Here is a 25,338-nt window from a genome sequence, read left to right as displayed (position 1 = left end):
TATTTTTTATTTATACCTGTTACTTGTCACTTGTCTTGTCACTTTGTATTGTATGTGTACTGGAAGCTACTGTCACCAAGACAAATTCCTCGTATGCGCAAGCATACTTGGCAATAAAGCTCTTTCTGATTCTGATTCATTGTCATGTTGGAAGACCCAGCCTCGACCCATCTTCAATGCTCTAACTGAGGGAAGGAGGTTGTTCCCCAAAATCTCGCAATACATGGCCCCGGTCATCCTCTCCTTAATACAGTGCAGTCGCCCTATCCCATGTGCAGAAAACCCCCCCCAAAGCATGATGCTACCACCCCCATGCTTCACAGTAGGGATGGTGTTCTTGGGATGGTACTCATCATTCTTCTTCCTCCAAACACGTTTAGTGGAATTATGACCAAAAAGTTCTATTTTGGTCTCATCTGACCACATGACTTTCTCCCATGACTCCTCTGGATCATCCAAATGGTCATTGGCAAACTTAAGACGGGCCTTGACATGTGCTGGTTTAAGCAGGGGAACCTTCCGTGCCATGCATGATTTCAAACCATGACGTCTTAGTGTATTACCAACAGTAACCTTGGAAACGGTGGTCCCAGCTCTTTTCAGGTCATTGACCAGCTCCTCCCGTGTAGTTCTGGGCTCATTGAGACCCCACGAGGTGAGATCTTGCATGGAGCCCCAGTCCGAGGGAGATTGACAGTCATGTTTAGCTTCTTCCATTTTCTAATGATTGCTCCAACAGTGGACCTTTTTTCACCAAGCTGCTTGGCAATTTCCCCGTAGCCCTTTCCAGCCTTGTGGAGGTGTACAATTTTGTCTCTAGTGTCTTTGGACAGCTCTTTGGTCTTGGCCATGTTAGTAGTTGGATTCTTACTGATTGTATGGGGTGGACAGGTGTCTTTATGCAGCTAACGACCTCAAACAGGTGCATCTAATTTAGTATAATAAATGGAGTGGAGGTGGACATTTTAAAGGCAGACTAACAGGTCTTTGAGGGTCAGAATTCTAGCTGATAGACAGGTGTTCAAATACTTATTTGCAGCTGTATCATACAAATAAATAGTTAAAAAATCATATATTGTGATTTCTGGATTTTTTTTTTTAGATTATGTCTCTCACAGTGGACATGCACCTACGATGACAATTTCAGACCCCTCCATGATTTCCAAGTGGGAGAACTTGCAAAATAGCAGGGTGTTCAAATATATATTATATATATATATATATACCGTATTTTCCGCACTATAAGGCGCACCGGATTATAAGGCGCACCTTCAATGAATGGCCTATTTTAGAACTGTTTTCATATATAGGGCGCACCGGATTATAAGGCGCATAGAATAGAAGATACTGCAGTCAAACGTTTGACTGGGTTTGCGTTATGCAGTGGTCACCAACCTTTTCAAGCCTAAGATCACATCCAAAGTCCAAATGTAAACCAAGATCTACCACTTGCAAAAAAATATGAAAAAAACAAGTGGCTGAGCTGTAAAACCTTGTTTATACTCGACGCGTCCGCATGAGCGCGAAGGTAATAAAAAACTACTATCCGTCTGCTCGGGCAGATTCGGCTCAAAGTCGTGCATCTTCGGATGCGGAGGCGCGCGCGCGGCAAAATGACGTCATTGTGACAGCGCGCGCGCCTCCGCCTGAGCAGACGGATATTAGTACATCTCATCACACCGGCACCCAGTTTGCGCGTCTAAATCAGTTGTATGGTCTGGTGTTCAGTCTAAAACAAAACAGTTGCGTCAAGTATAAATGTCTCGTCTGTTTGGGGAGGGGCGCGCGCAGTCAGCGGAGGCTCGCGCTCCGGTGCCAGGCGAAAGTATAAACAAAAGGTTTAAGTCAGCGGTTGTTTTACAGACATTAATATAAGGCGCCAGATCCATATATAAGGCGCTCCGGATTATAAGGCGCACTGTCGTTTTTTGAAAAAATTAAAGGCTTTTAAGTGCGCCTTATAGTGCGGAAAATACGGTATATGGGGGAACCTTGCGTTTCATTCAGGGCTCCAGCTGAGGATCAGATGTCGATTGCTGAGAGGGCTGTTATGCTCTGGAAATGAGGGTGATGCTGAGCTTCCCACTGCAATGGTGTGTGCTTATGCTGACTCAGATTCAGAGTTGACAGCCATGCTTATCCGGGTCTTTTCGCGAATGTGCATTGAAACTGGGCAGTATGGAGCTATATTGGTGCCAAAAATATGGAATGCGAAAAGTGCTAAAATCTCATTAACCTCAATGGTGGGGTGGCTGTGCGCAGACCACCTCCACCCTGCATTTGAGGCTAAGGCACTCTTAATGCACAAGGGTAGTTCTGAGCCGGGGTTGAGCTACGCATGTGGACTAACCGTGATCAAGGTCACTGCGCAGGCCCTCGGCCAGATGATGTCCACATTGCTAGTCCAGAAGCAACCCTGGCTTACCTTTCAGAGGTCCAAGAGGTCATCAAAGTACGCTTTCTCGACACTCCCATTTCACATGTGGCCTTTTCGGCGACACTGTCGAGGACTGAGCCCAGCAATTCTCCGCAGTCAGTAGCAGACCTAGGAGCTTCCCCCGACGTGCCATCAGAGTCCCTCATGGGCCACCCCTCAGTCTACTCGTCACCTAGGGTGTCGTCCTCTGCAAAAAAAAGTTTTCCGAGCGACCCGGAGATGGGTGGAGCTGCTCTCCTCCGGTGGAGGGCCGGGTAGCGAACCTTTTGAGTTAAAATTCTGTTCCGCCACTTGAGTCACAGTGGTACCCAAAAAAGAGAGCAGTTCCTCTATCTCTGGGTCTGAAGAGGGCCTGGAGAGCAGTGGGAGGAGAGAATCCTAACCACTCTCATCCGCCAGTGGCCAGCAGCGTGCAGTTCAAGAACGCAACCAAGCCTTCTTCTGTGCCCCCTGCCCTGTGGAACCAGGTAAGTGTTGCACAGCACACTCAGACCCCGCTACGGGCCACCTCACAAAGAGAGCCCTCCGAGCCGCGTCCCTGCGTTCCACCTCGCTGCCCCACAGCGGGTGCGCCTGTTGTCCCTTTGGTCCCGCTTGTATGGTCTCTGCGAGCATGGCTAGCGCTCCCCAGTCCGTCTTGCGACCTTCAGGCTCGGCTATGCGATTCAGTTCGCCCGGCGTCCCCCCCAAGTTTCGGGCTATCCACTCCACTTAAAGTGAGAGCAGCCGATGCCCACGTCTTGCGAGCGGAGATCGCAGTCCTACTGGCGAAGGACGCAGTAGAACCGGTCCCTTCAGCTGATATGAGGTTAGGGTTTTACAGCCCCTACTTCATTGTACCCAAGAAAAGTGGTGGGTTACGACCGATATTGGACCTGCGAGTCTCCACAAGCTACTGTTCAAAATGCTCATGCAGAAACGCATCTTCGAATGCATCCGTCCCCGAGATTGGTTTGCAGCGATCGACCTGAAGGACGAATAATGTGTCCTCATATAATGTCTACAGCAATGTACTGAGACACATTATCCATTTTGTCTACATCTGCCGTGAGATCACATGAGGTGCTAAATCTGGAAAAATAATCTTAAGAATGTCTTGTAGTGTGTGATCAGGCGCTGATCGTTAAACGTCTTTGTGGAGAGCGAGGACATTGCAAAGACAACAACTAGCAATGACAGCAAGAAACTTTTAGTGAATCTCTTTCCTTAACAGCAGGGCGCTTTCGTTCCTCCCTAAAAGCCTAAACTTAACTTAAGCCCAAATGGTCTCTGATCTCTTGTCAGGTGTTCTCCATGCTCATTAGGCATTACAGGAGAAAACTTAGAGCTGTTATCTTGGCAAAAGGAGTTTGCAAAAAGTATTTAATAAAATATTTTTGGCCAGCGTGTTTTGGAGGAAAAAAACATTTATTTAATAATGTGATTCCCCCCGTGCTTTGAATTATTTTACTTCAATGAAAGGTTCTATTTTTGCAATTTTTTGGAATAAAAGATCAAAAGGATAAACAATGCAGATTTATTTTTTACAGCCATTTTTTATCATATTTACCAGGGGTGCCATTAATTCTGACCACAACTGTAGAACAGTGATTGTCGTAAAATGCAGTCTACTGTTGATAAACTGCTAGCCTGGTGAAACCCAGACCATTCTCAGTAGTAACTGAGTTATGGTCTGGCAAAGCTCCATTAATAACTCATTTCCAAAGGGGCGTCACCAACAGACGTCGCTCAAATGCCTCTGGGCACAATTGGATAGACCTAAAACCAATCAGAGCGATCGCGATCGTCATCGTGTAAAGCCATATGCTGCTTCCAATTCGCCTAAGTTACACTACGCCATAAAAGTATGTACTCTTTTTGTGAAGAAAAGGTATTTACTTTTGAATGTGTAGCAAATAAGTAGGCAAGCTTTGGGACATACTACTTCGTCATCTTTATCGGACGGATCTGTCGCGTGCATCCTGTCACGTAAACTGCCCTGTCAATCATCTTGTCACAGTTAAAATCCTCTATTAAATCTAATTTCATTTCCTACCGTTTCGGAGAGAAATGTAGAAGCACGTTCATCTGCCAGTGGGTCTTTCATGGAGACTGTCCTCATGTGTTTGCAATTTTAATATAATAATGCATTTAAAAGTTGCTGCGCTTCACCAACGGACGTCGCTCAAATGCCTCTGGGCGCAATTGGATAGACCTAAAACCAATCAGAGCGATCGTCATCATGTAAAGCCCGCCCCAACGTTTCTGATTGGTGCCGCGATTTCGACGGATTAGAAATGGGCTTGAATGGGCTCTTTGCCAGACTACTTGCAGAGCAAATCTAAATTTGCCGGAAGTTGTCTGGGTTTTCCCAGGCTAATAAACTGCAGTACCTGCTTGATAATAAAAAGAGTTCTTAAAACTGCATCAAACCATGAAAGAGATACTGTTCCCCAAGTGCCGTTCTGTGTGAGCGGTCCGAGGCAGAGTGGAGCACGGACAAGCAAAGTGTTCTTTGAGCTTCGCGCCTAAACGGTCAAATACACACAGAAATATTTGAAAATGCCCAGCTTGGTTATGTCTTAAGTGAACATAAACAGATTGGAAATAAGTTGCATGTGTAAATGGTATATTGTATCCGTGTATTAGGTCTTAAAGTGACAGCAGCCTAAATCTATGTATAAATATAGATTAATCTATATTTAATTTATAGAGTGAAGACTATGCAGTTAGGGCTGGGTATCGAGTTTGATACTTTTTAGGCACTGATCGAATTGCCTCGATACCATAGAGTATCAAAAATGTCTTGTCGTTCGGTACCAAATCTCGTTAACATCAGTGAGCTAATAAGCATGCTGCATGATTGGCTGTGGCTAGGCATCAAGGAAAAACACTAGTTTATGCCAGTTACGCCCATAGACGTGGCTCACACGTGAGGCTGTAGTCTGTAAGCGTCCCAACCCCTATAGATGTAAAAGTGTTGCTACATTTCAGCAGGCTCGATGCCAACAGCGTGCAATGCAATATCTGCGACAAGATAATTGCTGCCAAGACACGACAAATCTGATGAAGCACTTGACAGTGCACGGAATAAACTTAAGAGCAGAAAGTTGCTCTGTCTTCGACTGGAGCGCGTCACATAAATTAACTTAGCGTAGAACTACTTGCCTCACAGACAAAACAAACCAATTTGAATTGAAAACAAATACTCTCTGATTATGTAATACAAATTAAATGTTCATTTCTCTCTATAGGCGCGTGTGCGTTCATTAGACTGCAGAGATGACAAGTCAGCATCGTCAACATCTTTGCAGCCAACACTGACTCAGAAAACACTAGTTTATTAATAAACAATCAAAATGTCTCCTTGCTATTTTTCCCCCACACATTCATAATCATTAGGTTACTTTTGCAAGTGCTTTGCGGCAAGCTTTATGCGTGTGCTTGAGCGCGAGGCATATATTCTGCCCCCCCAAGTTTCATTGAGTCTGTAAAAAAGTCAACAAACTGAACAAATAAAACCACAGTTTTTTTGATGTAATGTATAATGTAATCTTGTTAAAACGTATTTCATAAATGGTTTCGGGAAAAGTATCATTCAGGAACCGGTATCGAAATCAAGGTATCATATCGGTCTCGGTCTCGATATCGATTTTTTTTTAACAATACCCAGCCCTATATGCACTGATTTTACATTTGATTACTTTATGTTGATAAAGAAGACTTCTCTGTTTTTTATTTGTATTATTTATTTCACAGGAATGCTATGTTGCACATGTTTTTTATACTTAAAGTTTATACTTTGTTGTTAAGAGTATCTAAATAACCCCAGTGGGTCTATTTGAAGCCTTCTTTTATCATGTAGTATTATTTATTTTGGTGATCGTATCGGTGATCAGTATAGGCCAATTCTACACTTAGGAAATACATATATGATTCCGTATGTATAGAGGGGAGGTGTACTGGAGTGTAAACATAATGTGTTGGAGCACAGCTTGAGGCGTTTGTAAGCGTCATGAATACACAGTTACTCACACAAAAACCCTGCTAAATACATAACTAAGAGAGAGAGAGAGAAAGGTTGTCATACCTCCACCTCCCCAGGCATCCCAGCACCCGCCTGTGTACCTAACACTTTTTAATTAGTGGTGGGAGGGCAGATATTTAATTAGTGTTAAGAAGGCAGACAGCGCTGTGAAGAACAAATTGGGAGGTGTGTAGGATTAAAATGTTTGCTGTTACGATATGAGATAAATGCGGCATCTATTTTGGGATTATAGTTTTTCATAGAAGTATTCTGAAGGAAAGCCTTATATACTTCCTACAGAGGCAAAACATGAATAAAATGTAAAAAAACCTTTTACATCTTAACCTTCAATGTAAAACTCATCTTGGGGTGGTTGCGGTGAGTTTTACACACATTTTTGCACAAACAGCAGCAAATATTTACCAACATTTGGTGAGCTTGCTTGCTAGCGTTGTATGTTTATTAAGGAAACAAGCTGGAGTTTATTGCTGGAGTTCATTACAATGCACTACCTATTATGTCTATAATTCCTGATAAAACCAACAGCACACAGCCCTTAATCAAACTTTAGCGGTTAATTATAGGCCATCAGTGTATTAAATCATCACATATTAATTTAACGATTAATTAAAACATTCAAGTTTAGTAACAAGATGCAAAAACACACTGCAGACTTTCTCTTTTATATTTGCAAGAGGCGATTCATCTTTCCATTATTTATTTTATATTCCTTTTTTAATCACAAATGATTAAGCCCAAAGATTTAAAAACTTTGAATTTAAAGACTCTTTTAGAAATTGTAGTCCGGGACTTGATTTTGTTGCGGTTTACTATTGCTGTGAACTCACGTGAGTGACAGGTTGTACCGCCCTCACACTGGTGAACATGTCAGAAAAGTGAAGAGATGTTGTTATAGAAATGGAACTTATTTTGATTAAAGATTACACGGATTACAAAGATTTGCACGGATAAATCATTGACTAAGTATATCAGGGCCTTAACTCGAGAGTAAAAAACAGACACATTCTCTCTAGCTCCCTTTCTTGGTCTCTCTCTAAAGCCCCTTTCACACAGAGATTCCGGAAAATACACGGATAAAGTGACCCGGGATTTGACCCGGGTTCGTTTGATTTTGGTCATTCACACTGCCAGTGATTTTCCGGAATCAGAAGCCCCTTTCACACAGCGCTTTGAACCCGGCAAATTGCCGGCAAATTGCCAGAGCGCCTTCTGTGTGAACGCAAACTCGACCCGGGATTTATGCCGGGATCGATGCCGGGTCGGGACCTAGTAACATTGCCGTGTTCAGTCCCGGAACGCGCGCTGTGTGAACAAAAGCCGTAATAATGCCGTGTCGTAGTGATGACGCTGAAGCCGGGATCGCTCGCCAGCTGTGAAACGGTACGTAATGCGCAAGTTTATGATCGAATCAGAGAAACAAATGCACAGGCGTGGTTTCCCGAGAGAGAGATCGCAGCTCATAAGCAACCTTAAGACGCTGCTGAGATTACAAGTCACATCGATGTCACGTGTCTTTACGGCATTTTTACGGGTTGTGTGTGAACGCACTCTCTGATTCCGGAAAATCACTGGCAGTGTGAATGAACCAAAATCAAACGAACCCGGGTCAAATCCCGGGTCACTTTATCCGTGTATTTTCCGGAATCTCTGTGTGAAAGGGGCTAGAGAGTGCGTTCACACACAACCCGTAAAAATGCCGTAAAGACACGTGACATCGATGTGACTTGTAATCTCAGCAGCGTCTTAAGTTTGCTTATGAGCTGCGATCTCTCTCTCGAGAAACCACGCCTGTGCATTTGTTTCTCTGATTCGATCATAAACTTGCGCATTACGTACCGTTTCACAGCTGGAGAACGAGCCCGGCTTCAGCGTCATCACTACGACACGGCATTATTACGGCTTTTGTTCACACAGCGCGCGTTCCGGGACTGAACACGGCAATGTTACTAGGTCCCGACCCGGCATCGATCCCGGCATAAAAAAGTTAATTTGTTCCAGAAACATTTTTGTTATACTGGTCTCTTCACATCCTGATCGCAATCACAAAGTTAAGTGGTCTAAATGTATTTACATCTATATATATCGTCTGTGGAAGGCGTAGAACCATAAAAAGTTCGTCCAATCATTGCATTCGGTCTTAATGTCCTACGTGCCAGTCAACATATGAATTTTCATACCTCCGCACACCCTGCTCGCGCAGACATCTCACTCGCTATCGCGTTTCATGCTATGCAGTTTTAGAGAGACGTCAGTCACCGAACACTGCAACCAGTAAGGTTCCTCCTGAACCAGTCAGATTCCTCCTGAACGCAGTAGTGACTGCGTTCACTACTGCAATTTGGAAGAGATGGAAACCCTTGACGTTATACTGTACCTGAAGCGGTTCGTGACTCGAATTTATGCGTTTCTATGTCAACACTATCAACGCCGAAATGAATCTGCAGCAGTCAGGTGGTACAGGTCAGTGCTCTTTAAGTTATGTTCATTATTATAGTAATGTTATGTGCTTTGAGACATGAGGAAGTTTAATTAGCGTCTCTCGTCTCGTGACGCTTTGCAGACTCTGCTGTGTGCGTTCATGTGTTTTGAAGGCGTTGCTTTGGAGACACTCTAAAGGGAGGGTGGGATCTCATGCTTTCCAAGCTAACTTGCTATTGCTAGACGCTCTGAAAATTGCCTTCCCTACCAATATGAAATGAGGTGAGATATTACTATTAGGTACATGTTGACTATAGCAGGAAGAAGATTAATCAAAACACCTTCAGGGGAAAAATAGCTGTTTATTACATCATGAAAACATCTCTTAAATGGCAAAGTTTGAGTCAGCTAAATGTGTGTTTTTTTTAAGTATGTTTTTCATACTGACACCCTGACAACTTTGATTACTGATAGGCTTTTAGGCAAAAAATATACATATAGGAGATGAAATTATAAAGGTGTTATAAGGAGAGGGAGTGAGAGAATGAAAGGAGAGATATATTGAGCACAAGTGTGAAGGGAGGGGTAGGCAGGCTGAAAAGGTGAGATAAAGAGAACTGGCAGGAGGGTACAATGCACTAAATGAAGAGAAAAAAGATGTAGAAGAACGCATGTCGAGGAAGATAGAGATTCTGTGATGCTTGAGGCTGTGTGGTCCAAATTTAGAGTCACACTTGAAGAAAATATACCTATATCTATAAATTTAGTGACTCATCTGTCATTAATCTGCCTGTTTGGGTGAAGATGTTCATTTGCGACTATCTGTACATTTTTCATTAAAGAGAGGGCCGCAGATAAGAAGTGAGAGGTGTTGCAGTGGATGCTCTCATTAAGGATAACTCAAGATCTTTTGGTGGGGGAACATCTGCTCAGTTTTAGCTAATGTTAGGGTAAAGTGATTAGTGATCCCCTACGGGAGTCACACACACCAGCGTTTACACATTTCTGGTGCGTTTGTGTTCAACTGCTGTATGTCTAATATGCTGAATCCCCTCAGAGACACTGTTAATTAAACAGACAGACTGGCATGTCCTGCTGAAGCTCTGGGGGAAGCTGGAAGTGTATAATGTATCATTGCACAACTATGTGAATGGAGTGCCGTTACCTGGAAAGAGATGCTAGATGCAAATCACATATGGGGCATAAAGCTGTGCTGAGAATTTGCAGAGATAGGATGTGACATCAGAGAAAGAAGGAGCCACAAAGTAATAAAAAGAAATCAACACATCCTTCTATCACTTTGTTCTGGCTAAGTGCAAGATAAATAAACATACGAGTGAATAGTGATTTGAGGCCGGTTCTTCGTAAGAAATTTGCCTGAATCTAAACTCATGAGTCTCACTGGTCTGAATCATAATTAGCTCAGTGAGTTGACAACTGAATCACTCAGTGCACAAAATATTATGTCCAACTTAAAATGAGGACTGTTTCTTTCAAAAAGTAACAATAAAAATGCAACTTTTTATTCTCTCCATTTTGCATTAATTCCTTTTAATTAAACCAATTAGATTCTTTGCGAAATGTGACATACATAAATATTTTCCAATTTCAGTTTTGTCATTTTAAATTTGACGTAAAGTACTGTTAAAATGTTTGAGTCTGAAGAAATTATTTTATTCAGCAAGGATGCATTAACTTAAAAAGTGGCAGTAATTCATCAAATAATCCAGAATTAGTTTTAATCAGTTTTCACAAAAATATTAAACCACACAACTGTTTTAAACACTGATGATATATATTTTTTCAAAACATGAACAAACTAAATTATTACAAAACATTATTTTGAACGGTCGTGTATTTACTTTTCTCACACAGCAAAGGGTCCATTTTTTTCACAGTACTTCCTGTCTCAAAGCAATGGGTCCATTGGAACCACAACAATCCAACAACAAATCTGTACAGCAAAGCAATGAGAGCAGTAGTGGGCTTGTGGTTAAAAATAACAAGCTTCACAACTATTACACTAGAAAGTGCAAGTGTGTACACGTGAGATGTGTGTGAATAAGTGTATGTTTTTGGAAAGCCTAGCTAAGGCAGTGTGCTCTTTACAGTTGAGCTCCTTCAGGCAGAAGATTTAAATGGCATAATTCACATTATTTAACAGAAAACACACACACACACAATGCATCCAGGCAGTTTTTGTAGCTCTCTCCTTCAGCTGAGTCCATTTGTAAGACAGCAGTGAGGTGACAGAGGGAATCCAGAGGCAAGAAGAGAATGCCAGCACAAGTGCTCCAGAGAAGCATTTTATAAATGAATGCAATAATAATATTGCCCAGCATTTCTATGAATGGTAATGTACTGTGATAAAAAAAAAAAAAAAAGAAAGAAAAAAAAGTGGCCTGCAGAGATGTCATTTTTAAACACAGAGAGGACAGAGCATGGTTGAAGATAACGGTGTATATTTAAAACGGAGGTCAACCCAAACCTCTCTCTCTCTCATATCTATCTATATAAACACACACATCCACACAAACACTGGAGCTTATTCATCAAACCATGCAGAAATTGTAAATGACTTGGGGGAAGAGAGACAGACTGCTCTGAATAGACACACGCTACAGCCATTTACATACACAATACTGCTCACATTCATGTACGTTTCACAGAAAAGGCCATTATTTTACATCTATAATCCTCACACACACGTGCACCATGCATGCACACATTTATGCTTCATCTTAAAAGAGAACTGTTAGAAAAATGGATCACAGACTGTATGTACTGTATGTGTCTATGTAAAAGGGTGAACGCAATGGGATTAATCTCCCCAGCAACCCTTCCCCCAATCCCTTCTTTCTCTCAGCTCTCCCTTGTCCCTTATTCATCTGTTCATCTGCGCCTGTGTGTCACTGTTAACTTCATCCATCCTTTTCCTCTCGCCTTTACCATCTTTTCCATCTAAGAGGATTTTTTTGGGGGTTATGCAAAGCATGTTTGCAGGATTGGTAACTTCACAGCAGAACAGTGTAAATCAAATTAGACGCACTTTCTCCAAAACTCTGATAAAGAGCCCTTCACCCACTTTTTCCAGTTTCATGACAGGCACCTATTGATGATACAGTGAATGACCAGTGTAAGCACATCTCAAGAAGGTGTGCAGTTCAGCAAAAAATATGAATTGATGAATGAAATGAATAAAAAAAGAGCTGAGATGTGCAGCAAAACAAAAGTTCAGACAAAATCTACTCAAAATCGCACACCCCTTTACATCCGGTGAAACATAATTCATTTATCATTGGCAGGTTTATAAACACTAACATTCAAAAGTTTGGGGTCGGTATGGTATTTTAATGTTTTTGAAGTCTCTTACGCTCAACAAGGCTACATTAGGTTGATGAAACTGTAATAATATTTAACAATATTGCTGTTTAAAATAACTATTTTCCATTTTAATATATTTTAAAATATAATTTATTCTTGTTTTGGCAAAGCTGAATATTCAGTAGACATTACACACGGTGACACGGCCCTTCAGAAATCAGTCTAATATGCTGATTTTATGCTCAAGAAACATTTCTTATTATTATCAATATTGAAAACAGTTGTGCTGATTAATGTTTTGTGGAAACCATGAACTTTTTTAGGATTATTTGATGAATAGAAAGTTCAAAGGCCTTTTTTTTATATACAAATCTTTCGTAACATCATAAATGTCTTAACTGACACTTGTAATTCTTCTGATTCTTACAATATGACTTCCACCATGTAAATTTACGATTAAAGCCTGCTGAGGTGAAAAGTCACTATAGACTTCATTGCCAAAGACAATTTTTACCTGCATTTGGCACCCTGCTCACGTCCTTTGCCTTCATCATCTCTCTCACTAGATGTCCATTATCATCTGTTGCTTCACCCTGACCTCTATTCTGCCTCTCTGATCATTATTCAGCCACCATAGACGGGTACTGTACTCTTATGAGTCTATGCGACTCTGACATAGTGTTAGTGTTAGCTTGCCCTGCAATGTAAAAATTGGTTCATTATGTGTAGAATGTAATATTAATTCTAAAACATGTATGTACACAGTAAATATGCTTACACTAACACACAGGTCCTGCTAATGATGTGGTGGAGTATACGCTGCTAAAAAGAAAAGTAAAAATGCCTCATGAGTCATGACTGCAATATCAAAATATACACACACACAAACACTTAGAGAGATTATGGTATTGATTTCTGTCATTTCTGGAGCTCTTGTCTTTATTAGACTGCTGTTAAATTGATGAGAATCAAAACGATAATCGTTACCGGTTACACAAACACACTTAAATACACACACAAGCTAGAATGTGGAAACCACATTGTTGTCTGAAGGTACTAATATGATAAATATAATAATTAATACAATATAATCTTCTTGTAATGATACACAAGCAAGCATTAGACATTGTTTAAGATTCATCACCTCCTAATAACAGATTTAGTTTAAATTGCTTGTTATAATGACCAAATATCTATGCTCAGAGCCACAGGATTAAATCCCTACAGCTCAGTGTTCTGTCAAATGATGAGATCATTAGCTTTGTTTTTTTTACAGAATGACGTAAACAAATGATCCGTAAAAACAAATTGAGCTTTTGATTTGCAAGTATAAATGAGGAGGTTTATCAAGAACTGCACTGTACAATGGCTACTGACCTGAGAAGCCATTTCTGTCACTCCGTGAATTTTTGACCAACGAGGCTGATGAGACAGAATGGAGAAAAAAAAATGTTGCTGTTGTAGTCAATCAACAAGTTACTCAAGTCATTATATATTTGTTATAATATTTCTATATAATTTCAAATGTAACAATAAAACCAAGCGTGAACAGCAGAGAAAATAATACTACTAGTCTTTTACCATTGTTTACTATATTTTTGATCAAATAAATACAGCCTGAGTGAGAATAAGAGACTTCTTTCAAAAACATTTAAAAAAAAAAATCTTTTGAAAAGATTCAATAAGTAATTCATTTGACTGATTGACAAACCATTGGTCTTTTTGAATGATTCAGTAAAAGAAAAGGCTGATAAGAGTAATTCGTGTGTGAATCAGACTGTGTTCGAGCACTGTATTTTTGTGTGCAGCCATTAAAGACATGAGGAAGTGTTGTTTACTTATTGTCTTGGCATAATTTTTTCTTCAGCTAGTCTTAAAATTTCATCACATTCAACTGCAAACAAACAACCTTGGTAATATATTTTCGCTGTTGTGAAGCAGCACTGCCGCTAAATAGCGATGCAGAAAACAATGCTGTATACACACACATCCACACATAATTCATCAGTGAGTAAAATAACTCGGCGGAACTGTCAACATTACCTCAGCTCACCTCATTATCTCTCTTTTACTCTCCTTATGGACTCGCTCTCTCTCTTCTTTCTTGGTCTGACCTCTATTTATCACCCATGCATTTCTTCATTCTGATCTTTATTGTTTTCTATGGTTCCTGGTATTAACATCTGTCTCAGTTGATCAGATCACAAGTGGGAAGATTTCACTTACACTTGAAACACCATGAATCTCAAATGTGTCTTTGATTAATACATCAAAATTTGTGTTCAGCTGTACCTAGCTAGTGAAGTACAAAACATTTTTGGAGCAATGATTGCATTACGTGCTATGTTGACATAGGCACTACAGCTATAAACAGGGTTGTGTTCGCCATTTCACAGTGAAATAAAGATTTAGTGAAGGTTCACAATCACGGTTTTCCTTTGAAGGCAAATTCAGCAAGACTGCACTGGGTTTGACATCAAATTCTCTCCTGCAGATAAAAAACAAAACAAAAACAAATACACACACACACAACACAACAATTCTCCGGTAGGCCATATGGTCAAAAACCCGATATTCTGGCCACATTGTTGGAAATACTTTCCCTTGCACGTCGGCATTAATATATATATATATATACACAGCTTGGCCCTAGAACATCTTTAACACAGTTGTAAACAGTGGAGCTACACTAGCTGTTGTCTTGACCTCAAGCTGTAGTCACTGTTCGAAATCACTGAACCATTACTGGTGTCATCATCTTCCAGTACGTACTGCAGGAATGCCCCTGAACACAAAGCCATGAACGCTAACTGGGAGCTGTTGAAGTAGGACAAAAATATTTACAGCTACTTTCCACCGTTGTACTTACTGCATAATATAACACCTACAATTCAGGTCTCAAACTATTCTTTGCACTTTAGGGAGGTAAAAGATGAGAGCGCATCAAATCCCAAATTCGTAGGCTCCAGCATTCACAGGTTCGACTATTAATAACATGAATTATGTATAAACTTGTCATGCACCTTGACTGCTAAATCTAATCCACAGCTGAAGCATATTAGTGCTGCATCTGCTTTTGTGACATATTAACGATTCTGCGTGTGCTTTACCGTACCTTTCTCTATGCCTCCATAATTGTGTCTTAAAACTTTTCTTTTAGCTTCTTATGCTAAAATATCTCTCACCTGTGTGTGCTATTTGGATGGCTTAAATCCATTTTTATTATCCATATTTGAACCTTGTTTTGACCTGTCAGATTTTTTTCTTTGAAGATGTAAAAGCTTCCAAGAAGACTGCAAAAAAAATCTTACTCTGTATTTTGTCTGATTTTTCAGTACAAAAATCTAAAAAAAATTCTGTCCATGAGGAAAGAGGCAACTTAAGTCTAAGGGAAAAACAGTTTTTCTTACCTCATATGGCATCATTTTTTTTAGTTACTGTTTTAAGCATAAACTCCTTTGATGAGATATTAAGTATTGATTTCTGATCAAATAAGAAATTTTACTTCTCAAGTAAATGTATCTTGATTTAAGAATGTTTAGATATTTGTACTGGAAAACAAGAAAAAAAAATACTGAGTAAGAAGATCCTTTTTTGGCAGTGAAAGGAAGAAGGAAAGAAGAAGAGAAGAAACACACAATAGTACCATGAAGTGAGGCACATCTTAGAATGAGTATAGGAAATATTTCAGTCTCCATGGAAACGATGACTTGCCATAGAGGGGATTTCTCCCCAAATCTGAGCTTTAGGCCTTTGATCAAGGTATGTGCGAGAATGTGTGTCTGTGTGTGCGTTTTTAGAGAGAGAGAGAGAGAGAGAGAGAGAGAGCAGCAGCAGCAGCAGCAGCAATGTGTTCCTCCACTGACGACTCATAATCCCATACCTGCAGATGATTCCATAATAAATGAAAAGCATGCTGCATAAAAACGGAGATTAGACTCTAACAATGGAATTCCATTTCCATGGACACAATCATTTCCAAAGTCAAACAATGAAATTCCATTACAGTTTATAAACTGTATAGAGTGCATTAATCCATAGGAAAATTCAGTTGTTGGCCTCAAGAAAAATATTTTCAGAATTGCCCTCTACGTTGCAATAAATCCTCCAGCAAATGTTTTCTTGTTCTCTCTTTCCTCTCTACCTTACACACTCTTACAGTATAAACACCCCGTCAGACATTATAAATCAACAAAGTTTGTAAGTAGGAGAAACTCCATGGAATTGCATCTCACCTCCTTTTCTATTTTTACAGGTTGATTTAAAGCTTGTTTGTCTGAGGGGCACTTCCCCTTACCTCTACTTCTACCCATAACTGTTATAAATACATCAAGCTATTTAAAACTAAAGAGAGATTTAAGGTTCAAGGACAGGGGATCAAAATGAGCGAGAAGGCCAGGGAGGAAGAGCCGCAGAGCAAATGCAAAGATGCTGGGTTAGCGTTAGCACGCTAGCATATGTGTCGCCGGCAGGCTTTTTCCTCGTCTGGAGCACATGGTGGCCCTGCGCTCTGATTGGCTCAGCCCTTGTGGCCATGGAAACCCAGCCATGGGTGAACGATACCCCCTCTGAACATGACTTGGGGAAAAGACAGGAAACAAGGACATCACTCTTTCACACACACACACACACACACACACACACACACACACACACACACACACACACACACACACACACACACACACACACACACACACACACACACACACACACACACACACCCTGTCTAATACTTTTTGACCTGTGTTGGAGGGCTCATGTTTTATGTTGATTATGCAACCAAGGGGTCTGTCACTGTGCTCATGGCAGGATCACTGAGGGGGAGTTAGAGGTGAACAGAGAGGAGAAACAGATCACATGGAAATGAAATAAAAAGAAATAAAAAGTGCAAGAACGCCTTGTTTTTCTTCCTTGTACTTCCTTGTTAATTTACTCCTGTTGTAAAAGCACAACTATCATAACACTTCTAAGGAAGTATTCACCAGATACTATCCATGTGTATCTTCATTTTGGCACTACCCACATTATATTGTGAAACAGCCCCAGTTAAGTACATACTAAACAAAACAATATTATTATTTTAAACATAAGGTTTTTTATATTTATTTTTTGTTCAAATGAATGTGTACCTTTAATATGTTGTCATAAACATCCAGTCAGAGTCAGATGTTGATTCAACTGACGGATTCAGCAAGTAATTTGTTAGACTGATTTGAGTCAATCACTGTGATTTTTTTGTCTGATTTAGCAACAGGACCAGGACAAACAAGTCATTTAAACATGAATCGGATACACTCCTCATGCTTTTTTTTTAGTTTTTTTTTTAGTTTTTTGTTGCTTGCAGCCAGCAAAGACAACCCAACAAAAGAAAAGTAGAATTTTAGATTTGCATTTATAATATTAAACTTCACATTTTATGAGTTTTATATTAACAATTCATTCATATTTTTACTATTTAGTTTAAAAAAAAAAAAAAAATTAAATGCATAAAAAAAAAAAAAAATAGCACCCATACTTCTTGTCAAGTCCTTATGTACTTTTTCGAATGGAACATTTTCCCCATTACATTCAAATCAGATGACAAACTCTCAATTTTTTTTATTATTATTATAACAATAAATGAATTAATAAATGAATTAATAATAATATAAATAACTGTCATTTTTAAATAAACTAATTCACTATGGAACTGTACTTACAGAAGCACTGCAAACACTTCAGATGGAATGTGTTTAAATAACTCACTAACAGGGTGCATATCCTGGGGGAACATTTTGGGAATATATCAAACTGTCTTATATTTCTTAAGTACAGTGTTAATTTTGACAGGAAATTTTGATTTAGTTTTAGTCATGGTCTTTTGACTAAAATGCTTTTTAGTTTTAGTCATTTAATAGCCATCTCAATTGTTTTAGTCTAGTTTTAGTCGACTAAATATCACATGATTTTAGTCAACTAAATCTACAGTAGATTTAGTTGACTAAAATCTAAAGGGTTTAGTTAAACTACAATGCATCAATTAAGCATTTCTCTAAAATGTTCAAACTCATGATATACGCTACTCCTGGAGAAAACATCTATTTGTTAATATGAACGATATTAAGGTTTGAACATGCAATGCAGACATAGATTTAACTGCTGACATATAACATGACTTTATTTAACTTAAAATGTATTGATTAATTTGTCTTTTCAATTACTAATGATATAGCCTATGCATTCTTTATAACAACTTGCATACAAAATTGTTTATTCTTTAAAGTAGATATTTATTTATTTCATAGTACATTATTTATATAAATTAAATATAGATTAATCCTTTTATTTTTATTTTGTTATTTGATTAACATCAATGACAGGAGCAGGTTTATTAGACTGCTGTCACTTTAAGGCTGAATGCAAGGATCCAATACACTGATACATATCCGATGTTCACGTTTCCTTAAGACATAACCGACTGCGTTTAAGTGAATACTCGCCAAAATAGACATTTCGACATAATTTTCTGCGTATGTGTCTGTTCAAGCGTGAAAAGACGCGAACGAGAGCTTAATTCTCAACTCGTGCGCTGAGAGGCGGCTTTCTGTCACATCATCACGCTTTTTCAGATTTATCCATATGTCTGCTCTTCTCTTTCTCCCAGATGTTTACATTTTTGAGGTTATGCCAACTTATGTCCTGCTGGGTACATGGGTTTACAATTCAAATGTGCGCATCTACAACGCAGGACATCAGTTCTGACTGGATCACTTCCCAAATCGTCCCTCCCTAACATTGTTGCCTCATTTTTATTAGTTGACAAAAATGTCACTAGATTTTCAGCATAGTTTTTGTTTATTTATTTTTAATAAAAAATTAACACTGGTTCAGTATGCTTTTTCTTACTCTGTATTTCACTATCTCTTTTTGACAGGACCCAGACCTGGCTGGGTCAACAGAGCACATGTACTTGTCTATGAAACAGGTTGTGTCACTACAGAGACTTGTGTATGAGAAAGAGAAAGATTTGAAAGAGATGATATTGGGCAGGCCATGGGAGGGAAAGCTGTAAATCAGGATGGCTTGTGTTTGTGTGTGTGTGTGTGTGTGTGTTTTACGTGGCCTCGGTTGTCTCAGTGTGTCCTGTCTTTGCAGTCATCCCTTGCTGTCACATAGCATTAATACTGACTGCAGATTTACTCACTCAGCCACAGAAGCTGAGAATGCACACTCACGTGTGTGTTTGTGTGTGTTTTGGATGGCAAAGGTTCACTTCGGCACTGAGCTGAGTGGAAGAAAAGAATCACATGAGACTCCTTCCCACTGGGAATGTCACAGAGGATCTATAACTACACACACACATAAAAACATGCTGCGTCTATGGTGTGTGTGCATCAGACAGAATGATGGAGTCATTATGAATCACCATGATGATAAGTACAGCACTCCTATGTAGAAAACAGTGCGCACATAAAAACTCACATAATACATTACAGATTCTCTTTATAGTGTGTGGATGGGTTAGGTTTTGCTTAGACTGTGGTGATCAAATGTTACAAGAAGAGGGCCTGATAACCATACTACATATCGTTTCGCCATCGTTCATTTTAATCTCCATATGGATGATAGATTGACACTGACTTTGTAACAGACTTGCTGAGAGGTTTCAGAGCCTCCCCATATATCTGATGCCGCCTCGATCTGGGTGGTCAAAACTGGCCTTGACCAGCCGGAACGAAGCAGTCTGTTTTGTCTCTTTATGCATGTGTATGTTCCCATTAGAAAGCTGTACACAGGCCAGGTTCCTCAGATCAGGCTCCTGGACTAGAGTGTGCATGAGCGTGTGTGTAATTGCATGCCAGACAGAATGTGCTCCTCATCACTCTTTTACCCAGGCAAAGTGCAATTTCCATCCCTTTCTTTACTATTTTTCTTTCTACAGTAAAGTCCAAACGTCTACTCTGTGTATGCATGTAATAAGTCTCATAGAAACACTAGCTGCGTTTACATGGACACTTATAATCGGATTGACGGCTCAATCGGACTAAAAAACCTTCATGTAAACACCTTAATCGATCCGACTGAGCTCGATCCGAATGAAATTTCGATCGGATTGAAAGGGGTGTAATCCGATCGAATAATTCCTTTTGTAATCCAATCGAGAGAACAATTGATCGGATTGAAAACCGAAAAATAAAAGGACCGCGCATGTGCGATGCCGTTAAATAGCGAAATGACGTTTAATGCGCGGAACGAGCTGTTCTTGCTGTTGAATAAAGTGTCTTATAAATAAGTGTCCTGTCATTCTAAAATTCTCATTTCACTCAGCGTCTGTGAAGTGAAGTAGGACAACGTCCCACCAATCCTTGTTTTGGATTCTCATCCACAGACGACTGGTTTTGGGAATTTTTACTGCGTGATAAATATAAGCAGCACGGCAAAGCGGTTAATATGCTCATTGTCTCCAAATCATGACCAGAGACAGATTAAAATTACATCTGCTGTTTAAAACAAGTAAAGAACCAATAGAGGAGTTATGCGCGAACAGCGGGAAACTCTGTATATTTGTGCAGTGTGCGCATGTCAAAAAATCTATTCAGATTTGAAACTTGTGACATATAAACGCGCACATCAACCCGATTACTTTACTTATCGTTCATGTAAACACCGTGTTCGGATTCATCAATCGTATTGATCTCATTCCGATTGAACCAAAAGGTGTCCATGTAAACGTAGCTACTGTTGTCTCACACCCAGGTCATCCTGGTAGACTTGGGATGAAAAAGAAAAATTGAAAACAAAGAACATAAAATATGAGTGTGTGGGAGAGGGTGTCTTGACATGGCATAAAAGCATTGTGTCTGTACGCAGAACACACACAAAATGTAGAAATGTTTGAATTTAAAAATGCTAATTATTCATTAGATTATTTATTAGATACAATCTTTAAATGGAAATCTTATCAAATATATTTAATAAACAGGCGTTTCTTAAACTATTGGCACTTTTTTTGTTATTAGGAGCAAAATTGTTTGTTTATAGCACTCTTTGTTTAGTTTTAATCTTGCAATTAAAGTTTTTTTATGAGAGATTTTCATTGTTTAAGATTAAAAGTATAGGTCTGTTACAGGTGGAAAGTAAAATCTATACATAGCCTAAAATATATTTTAAAGTAACAAAAATAAATGATTAATTTAAGGCATGGTAAAAAGAGTTTAATTTTAATCTGACCTTTATCAATAAAAAAAAATTAAAATAAGAATATATAAATATATAATTTTTGGATATGATTTTTCAAAACTCATGGACACCTTTAACACGGCATTATCAAAGTATGCAAGCTTTTCAGAGCCATAAATCCATCACTGGGTAAATCAACTTGTCCAGCTTCTCACGACTCACGACTATTTAAGCAAGTGGTCATTGTAATTTGAAATAAAATGTGTGAGCAATCCAGACATATAAGGTGCCTACAAAAACAAAGCAACTTGAAATGCAAAGAAAGAGAGAGAGAGAGAGAGAGAGAGAGAGAGAGAGAGAGAGAGGGAGGCAATTTTGGAGTGAAGTGAATGATTAAAAATCAAAAAGTAGGCCTATCTATATTGGCTACTTCAGTATCAGATAAAAACATGTGTTTTTGATGGTTTTAAGATGACCGACAGTTATAGATGGATTGTCTATGACACATTACAATCTGCCTGATGTGAATTTTAACAATTGAATAAACAGCTGCACTAAATCCTATTAATAGCTGTTTGAAAATAATATAGTAGAAAAAATAAATTAAATAAATGCTAGAGGTATTTTGTGACTTTACGCACCACCACTCCACCTCTGCTAATTAAATACTTTTCATGCTCTAATATCAGCTAATTGCTTTAATCAGATGTTTTGGTGCATAACTGTGACAAATACCTGCAAGGCTTGTTGCTGTGGAGCAACAGCACTGTACAGTGAACGTTTAACTGAAAAACATGGTGTCCTCTTAAAGACGTTAAACAGACAGACCCGGACCAAACAACGAATAGCTGGTCACTAAAAAAATGCAATCCTCTCCAAAACAAAGACGGATAACACTTTAGGTTAGGGTCCAATCCTCACTACTAACTAGTTGCTTATTGGCCGTTTATTAGTACTAATAAGCAAATATTAATGCCTTATTCTGCATGACCATAATCAACATCCCTAAATCCTACCCAATACCTAAACTTAACAACTATCTTACTAACTATTAATATGCAGTAATTAGGGGTTTATTTGAGGCAAAAGTCGTAGTTAATAGTTAATAGAGAATTAGACCCTAAACTAAAGAGTGACCCAAAGATGTTTTTATTCCCAAAATAGGCTATATTCTGAAAAGCATAGACATGAGGGAGGGACTTTCCTGGAAATCTCTGCTTTATTGAGGGTAACTTTAACAAGTATCTTCCTCTTTTTTTCAATCATAACATCTTTTATTTTAAATTCAGCTGTTGTTGTGCTTATTTATTAAAGGAATAAAAAACAAAAAGAAAGAACAAGAGAAAGGTAGAAGAGAAAATATAGGATGTTGTTGTCTCATTAACAAGTTAGTAGGCTATAAGAGTTTAACTACTTTAAGCTCAGTCATCAATACATATTAAATACATATACACATACATTATCAAGGCTGTATAAAGTAGAAACATGACCATCTCTTCGCGTATACTTTACTGTGCACAACGGCACCAGATAAAACATGTAGCCTACTAAAATCTCAACTAAATCCACAATTTCAGCTTTCACTCTCTTAAGACCAAGCAAAACCAGTGCAAAACCGAAACTGTGAAGTCTGTAATGCCGTTTTGTTTCTTTCAGCAACAAAACCTTAAACCAAACCCGTGGGTAGGCTAATAGTGTCATTATTGGCGATTTTTTTTTTTTTTTTTTCAGTGGTAACCACACTATCAATGCGCTGCGTTTCACACAAAAGTACATTTTTAATTGTCCTTCATTAAAGTATATAGTATATAATTTCTTGATATTCATCATACCCTCGTCAAAATGTGGTAACGCGCTTCAGTTCTGTCATTCACGCGCACGTGCTGTTTCTCCACACACATTATCTTGCTATTAAAATTCAAATATGGCTGAAATATGATTCTTACCGCTCTGCGAGTCTGTGATGATTATTTTATGGAGAAGGATGCCGAAATGACGGAAGGTCCCAGTATTTTAATCGCTGCCCAAGTCCTCCGTTGTTGAACTCGCCTTCGCTTCTGTCTTGTCACCGTTGAACCCTTCACGAGACCTCAGAGCGTCACTGAAATTATCCGATTTTAACATACTGTTCGGTAACAAGCGCTATTTTACGACGTATTGTGAGTGTTGTTAATATTCATTTGCCATCTGTCGTTCTGTTCATAAATTCAGTTGGATGAATTCACTCATTTCGAAGAAATCATTGCCGATACTCGCTCACCGTTGAGTTCATTTTCGCGCGTCTAGCGAGAGCTATAGTGTCGTGCCCGTATTTACCTGGCGAATTATTCTCTCGCGCTTGAAGTGTCATTTTTAATCGCGCGCCTAAAGTCACTCACTTCATTGCACACGTGCGACCTATCCATCCTACTAACTGTCAAAAATAAATGACTACGATTTCAAGCGGTGTCCGCATCTCCTCTCCGTCCTCTTGGGGAGGCTGGGACACAATGACTGCTTCACGGATTTTACCCACGCCACTTTTTCGGATGTTTCTCGCAGGGAAAGGCAAAAGTGCACGACCTTGTCTGAGGGATGCTACGGCGTATAAAACTGAAGGGGAAGCATGACGGATGGTTGCACACTGACGAGAGGCATTTCTGACGTTCACAAAAGTCGAAGGATGATTGACTTGCGCGCAAGCACGATGCGCGCGCCCGCTCTCATGCATGATTTCCTTTGGACATAAAAAGCCAGTGTGTTCTAACTTCAATTTAAGCTGTTTATTAAATTATTTTGTTATCTGTTTCGATACAAATTAGACTATAAATGATAGACATTTGTAATAAATAGTTTTAATACATTTCATAATTTGTTCCATAGTAAATTATCAGAGAAAATAAAGCAAAACCTGGAACACTGGATAGGTTTTAACTTTTTAAACAGAAAAATATCATTTTCTTTTTTTATGATTCCTACTAACAAACTGTTATTGTACTCTTAGTCCATTATTTTCTTCAGCTTAATTTAGACTTCTAATACCTGCCCAGCCCTATATCCTCAATCAGAATTTGAGTTGATAGTTCTTACCCTGAAACCGTGTTCCATCAGTCTCAAGTCTAAACGAGCCATTGTAACCTCTCCATCTGCTTCTCTGACATTCAGGCACTCTGACAGGAACTTTGACAGGCTGACTGGTTCAGGTGCATTGGCTGACATCTTATACAGACAGTGACATTGGAAATGGGGTTTCCTCCAAACCAGAGGCATCTCTCTCTCCCTCTGTTTTCTTTGTGTTCTGTCTCTCTCTCTTTCTCACTTGTCAAATGATGGCAGGGCTTAGGTTGGTAAGAGTCCAGGGCATGAAATAATTATTGTTGCTAGGATGGCATAGATATGATCAAACTGTTCACATAGTTGTGACTGGGAGGTAGGGTGAAATCAGGCTTCCAAAAGTTTGTGTACTTTGGGTGGTTTTGATGAACAGAAGGGTTTTCGGCATATGGTGCTCAAAAACAGCCTGAAGTGACACGGAGGGCTCCAGTACATCTCTTTGTCACATTATCTTGTGGTGTCTGCCAGAAATTCCCTGGCGCCCTGTTTAACATGAATCTCCCACTCTGACTTGTGGGAAAGGAGAAGAGTAGTAGAGGCATCACTGAGACGTTGGATCAAGATGGTGACACTGTCACATCAAATCACTCCATTAATCTGTCACTCAATGTGATTGAACAAATGATCAGACAACCACAGCTCATTTCAGAGTTTTATTTTTCTACCATTGTGTAAAGTCGAAATGCCAGAGTTTGTTCCAAAACTTTCTTCAACCACTAAAATATAATTTTAGAATATTCACATTGTGATTGAAATTCCATTTATTTTCATGACATTACAGTCATCATAACTCATATTTTGACAGTATCACATTTTCTTGTAATGCCTCAACATACAGTACTGACACTTTATTACATATATATTATATTTATACTTT

General features: G+C 39.2%; 1 protein-coding gene across 6 annotated transcripts in view; it reads right to left on the bottom strand.

The window, feature by feature from the left end:
• gjc1 (gap junction protein gamma 1) overlaps nucleotides 1-24,042 on the bottom strand; it is a 36,805-nt gene extending 12,763 nt beyond the window's left edge. For 2 of the 6 annotated variants that reach the window (XM_082162580.1, XM_082162587.1), the window contains exons 1-2: nucleotides 23,315-24,042; nucleotides 13,584-13,628 (exon numbers count right to left, since the gene is read on the bottom strand). The gene's annotated coding sequence lies outside the window, so the exon portion shown is untranslated. Of the gene's footprint in view, nucleotides 1-12,720; nucleotides 12,904-12,984; nucleotides 13,540-13,583; nucleotides 13,629-23,314 lie in introns of those variants that run through there. The other 4 variants (XM_082162585.1, XM_082162582.1, XM_082162578.1 and 1 more) reach the window with 3 other exon arrangements.
• Nucleotides 24,043-25,338: the final 1,296 nt, after the last annotated feature.

The sequence above is a fragment of the Leuciscus leuciscus genome (assembly GCF_965113295.1).
Source record: "Leuciscus leuciscus genome assembly, chromosome: 1".
NCBI classification, from domain to species: Eukaryota; Metazoa; Chordata; class Actinopteri; order Cypriniformes; family Leuciscidae; genus Leuciscus; species Leuciscus leuciscus.
Note: the sequence above shows the minus strand (reverse complement) of the source record. Positions and strands in the feature narration are given on the sequence as shown.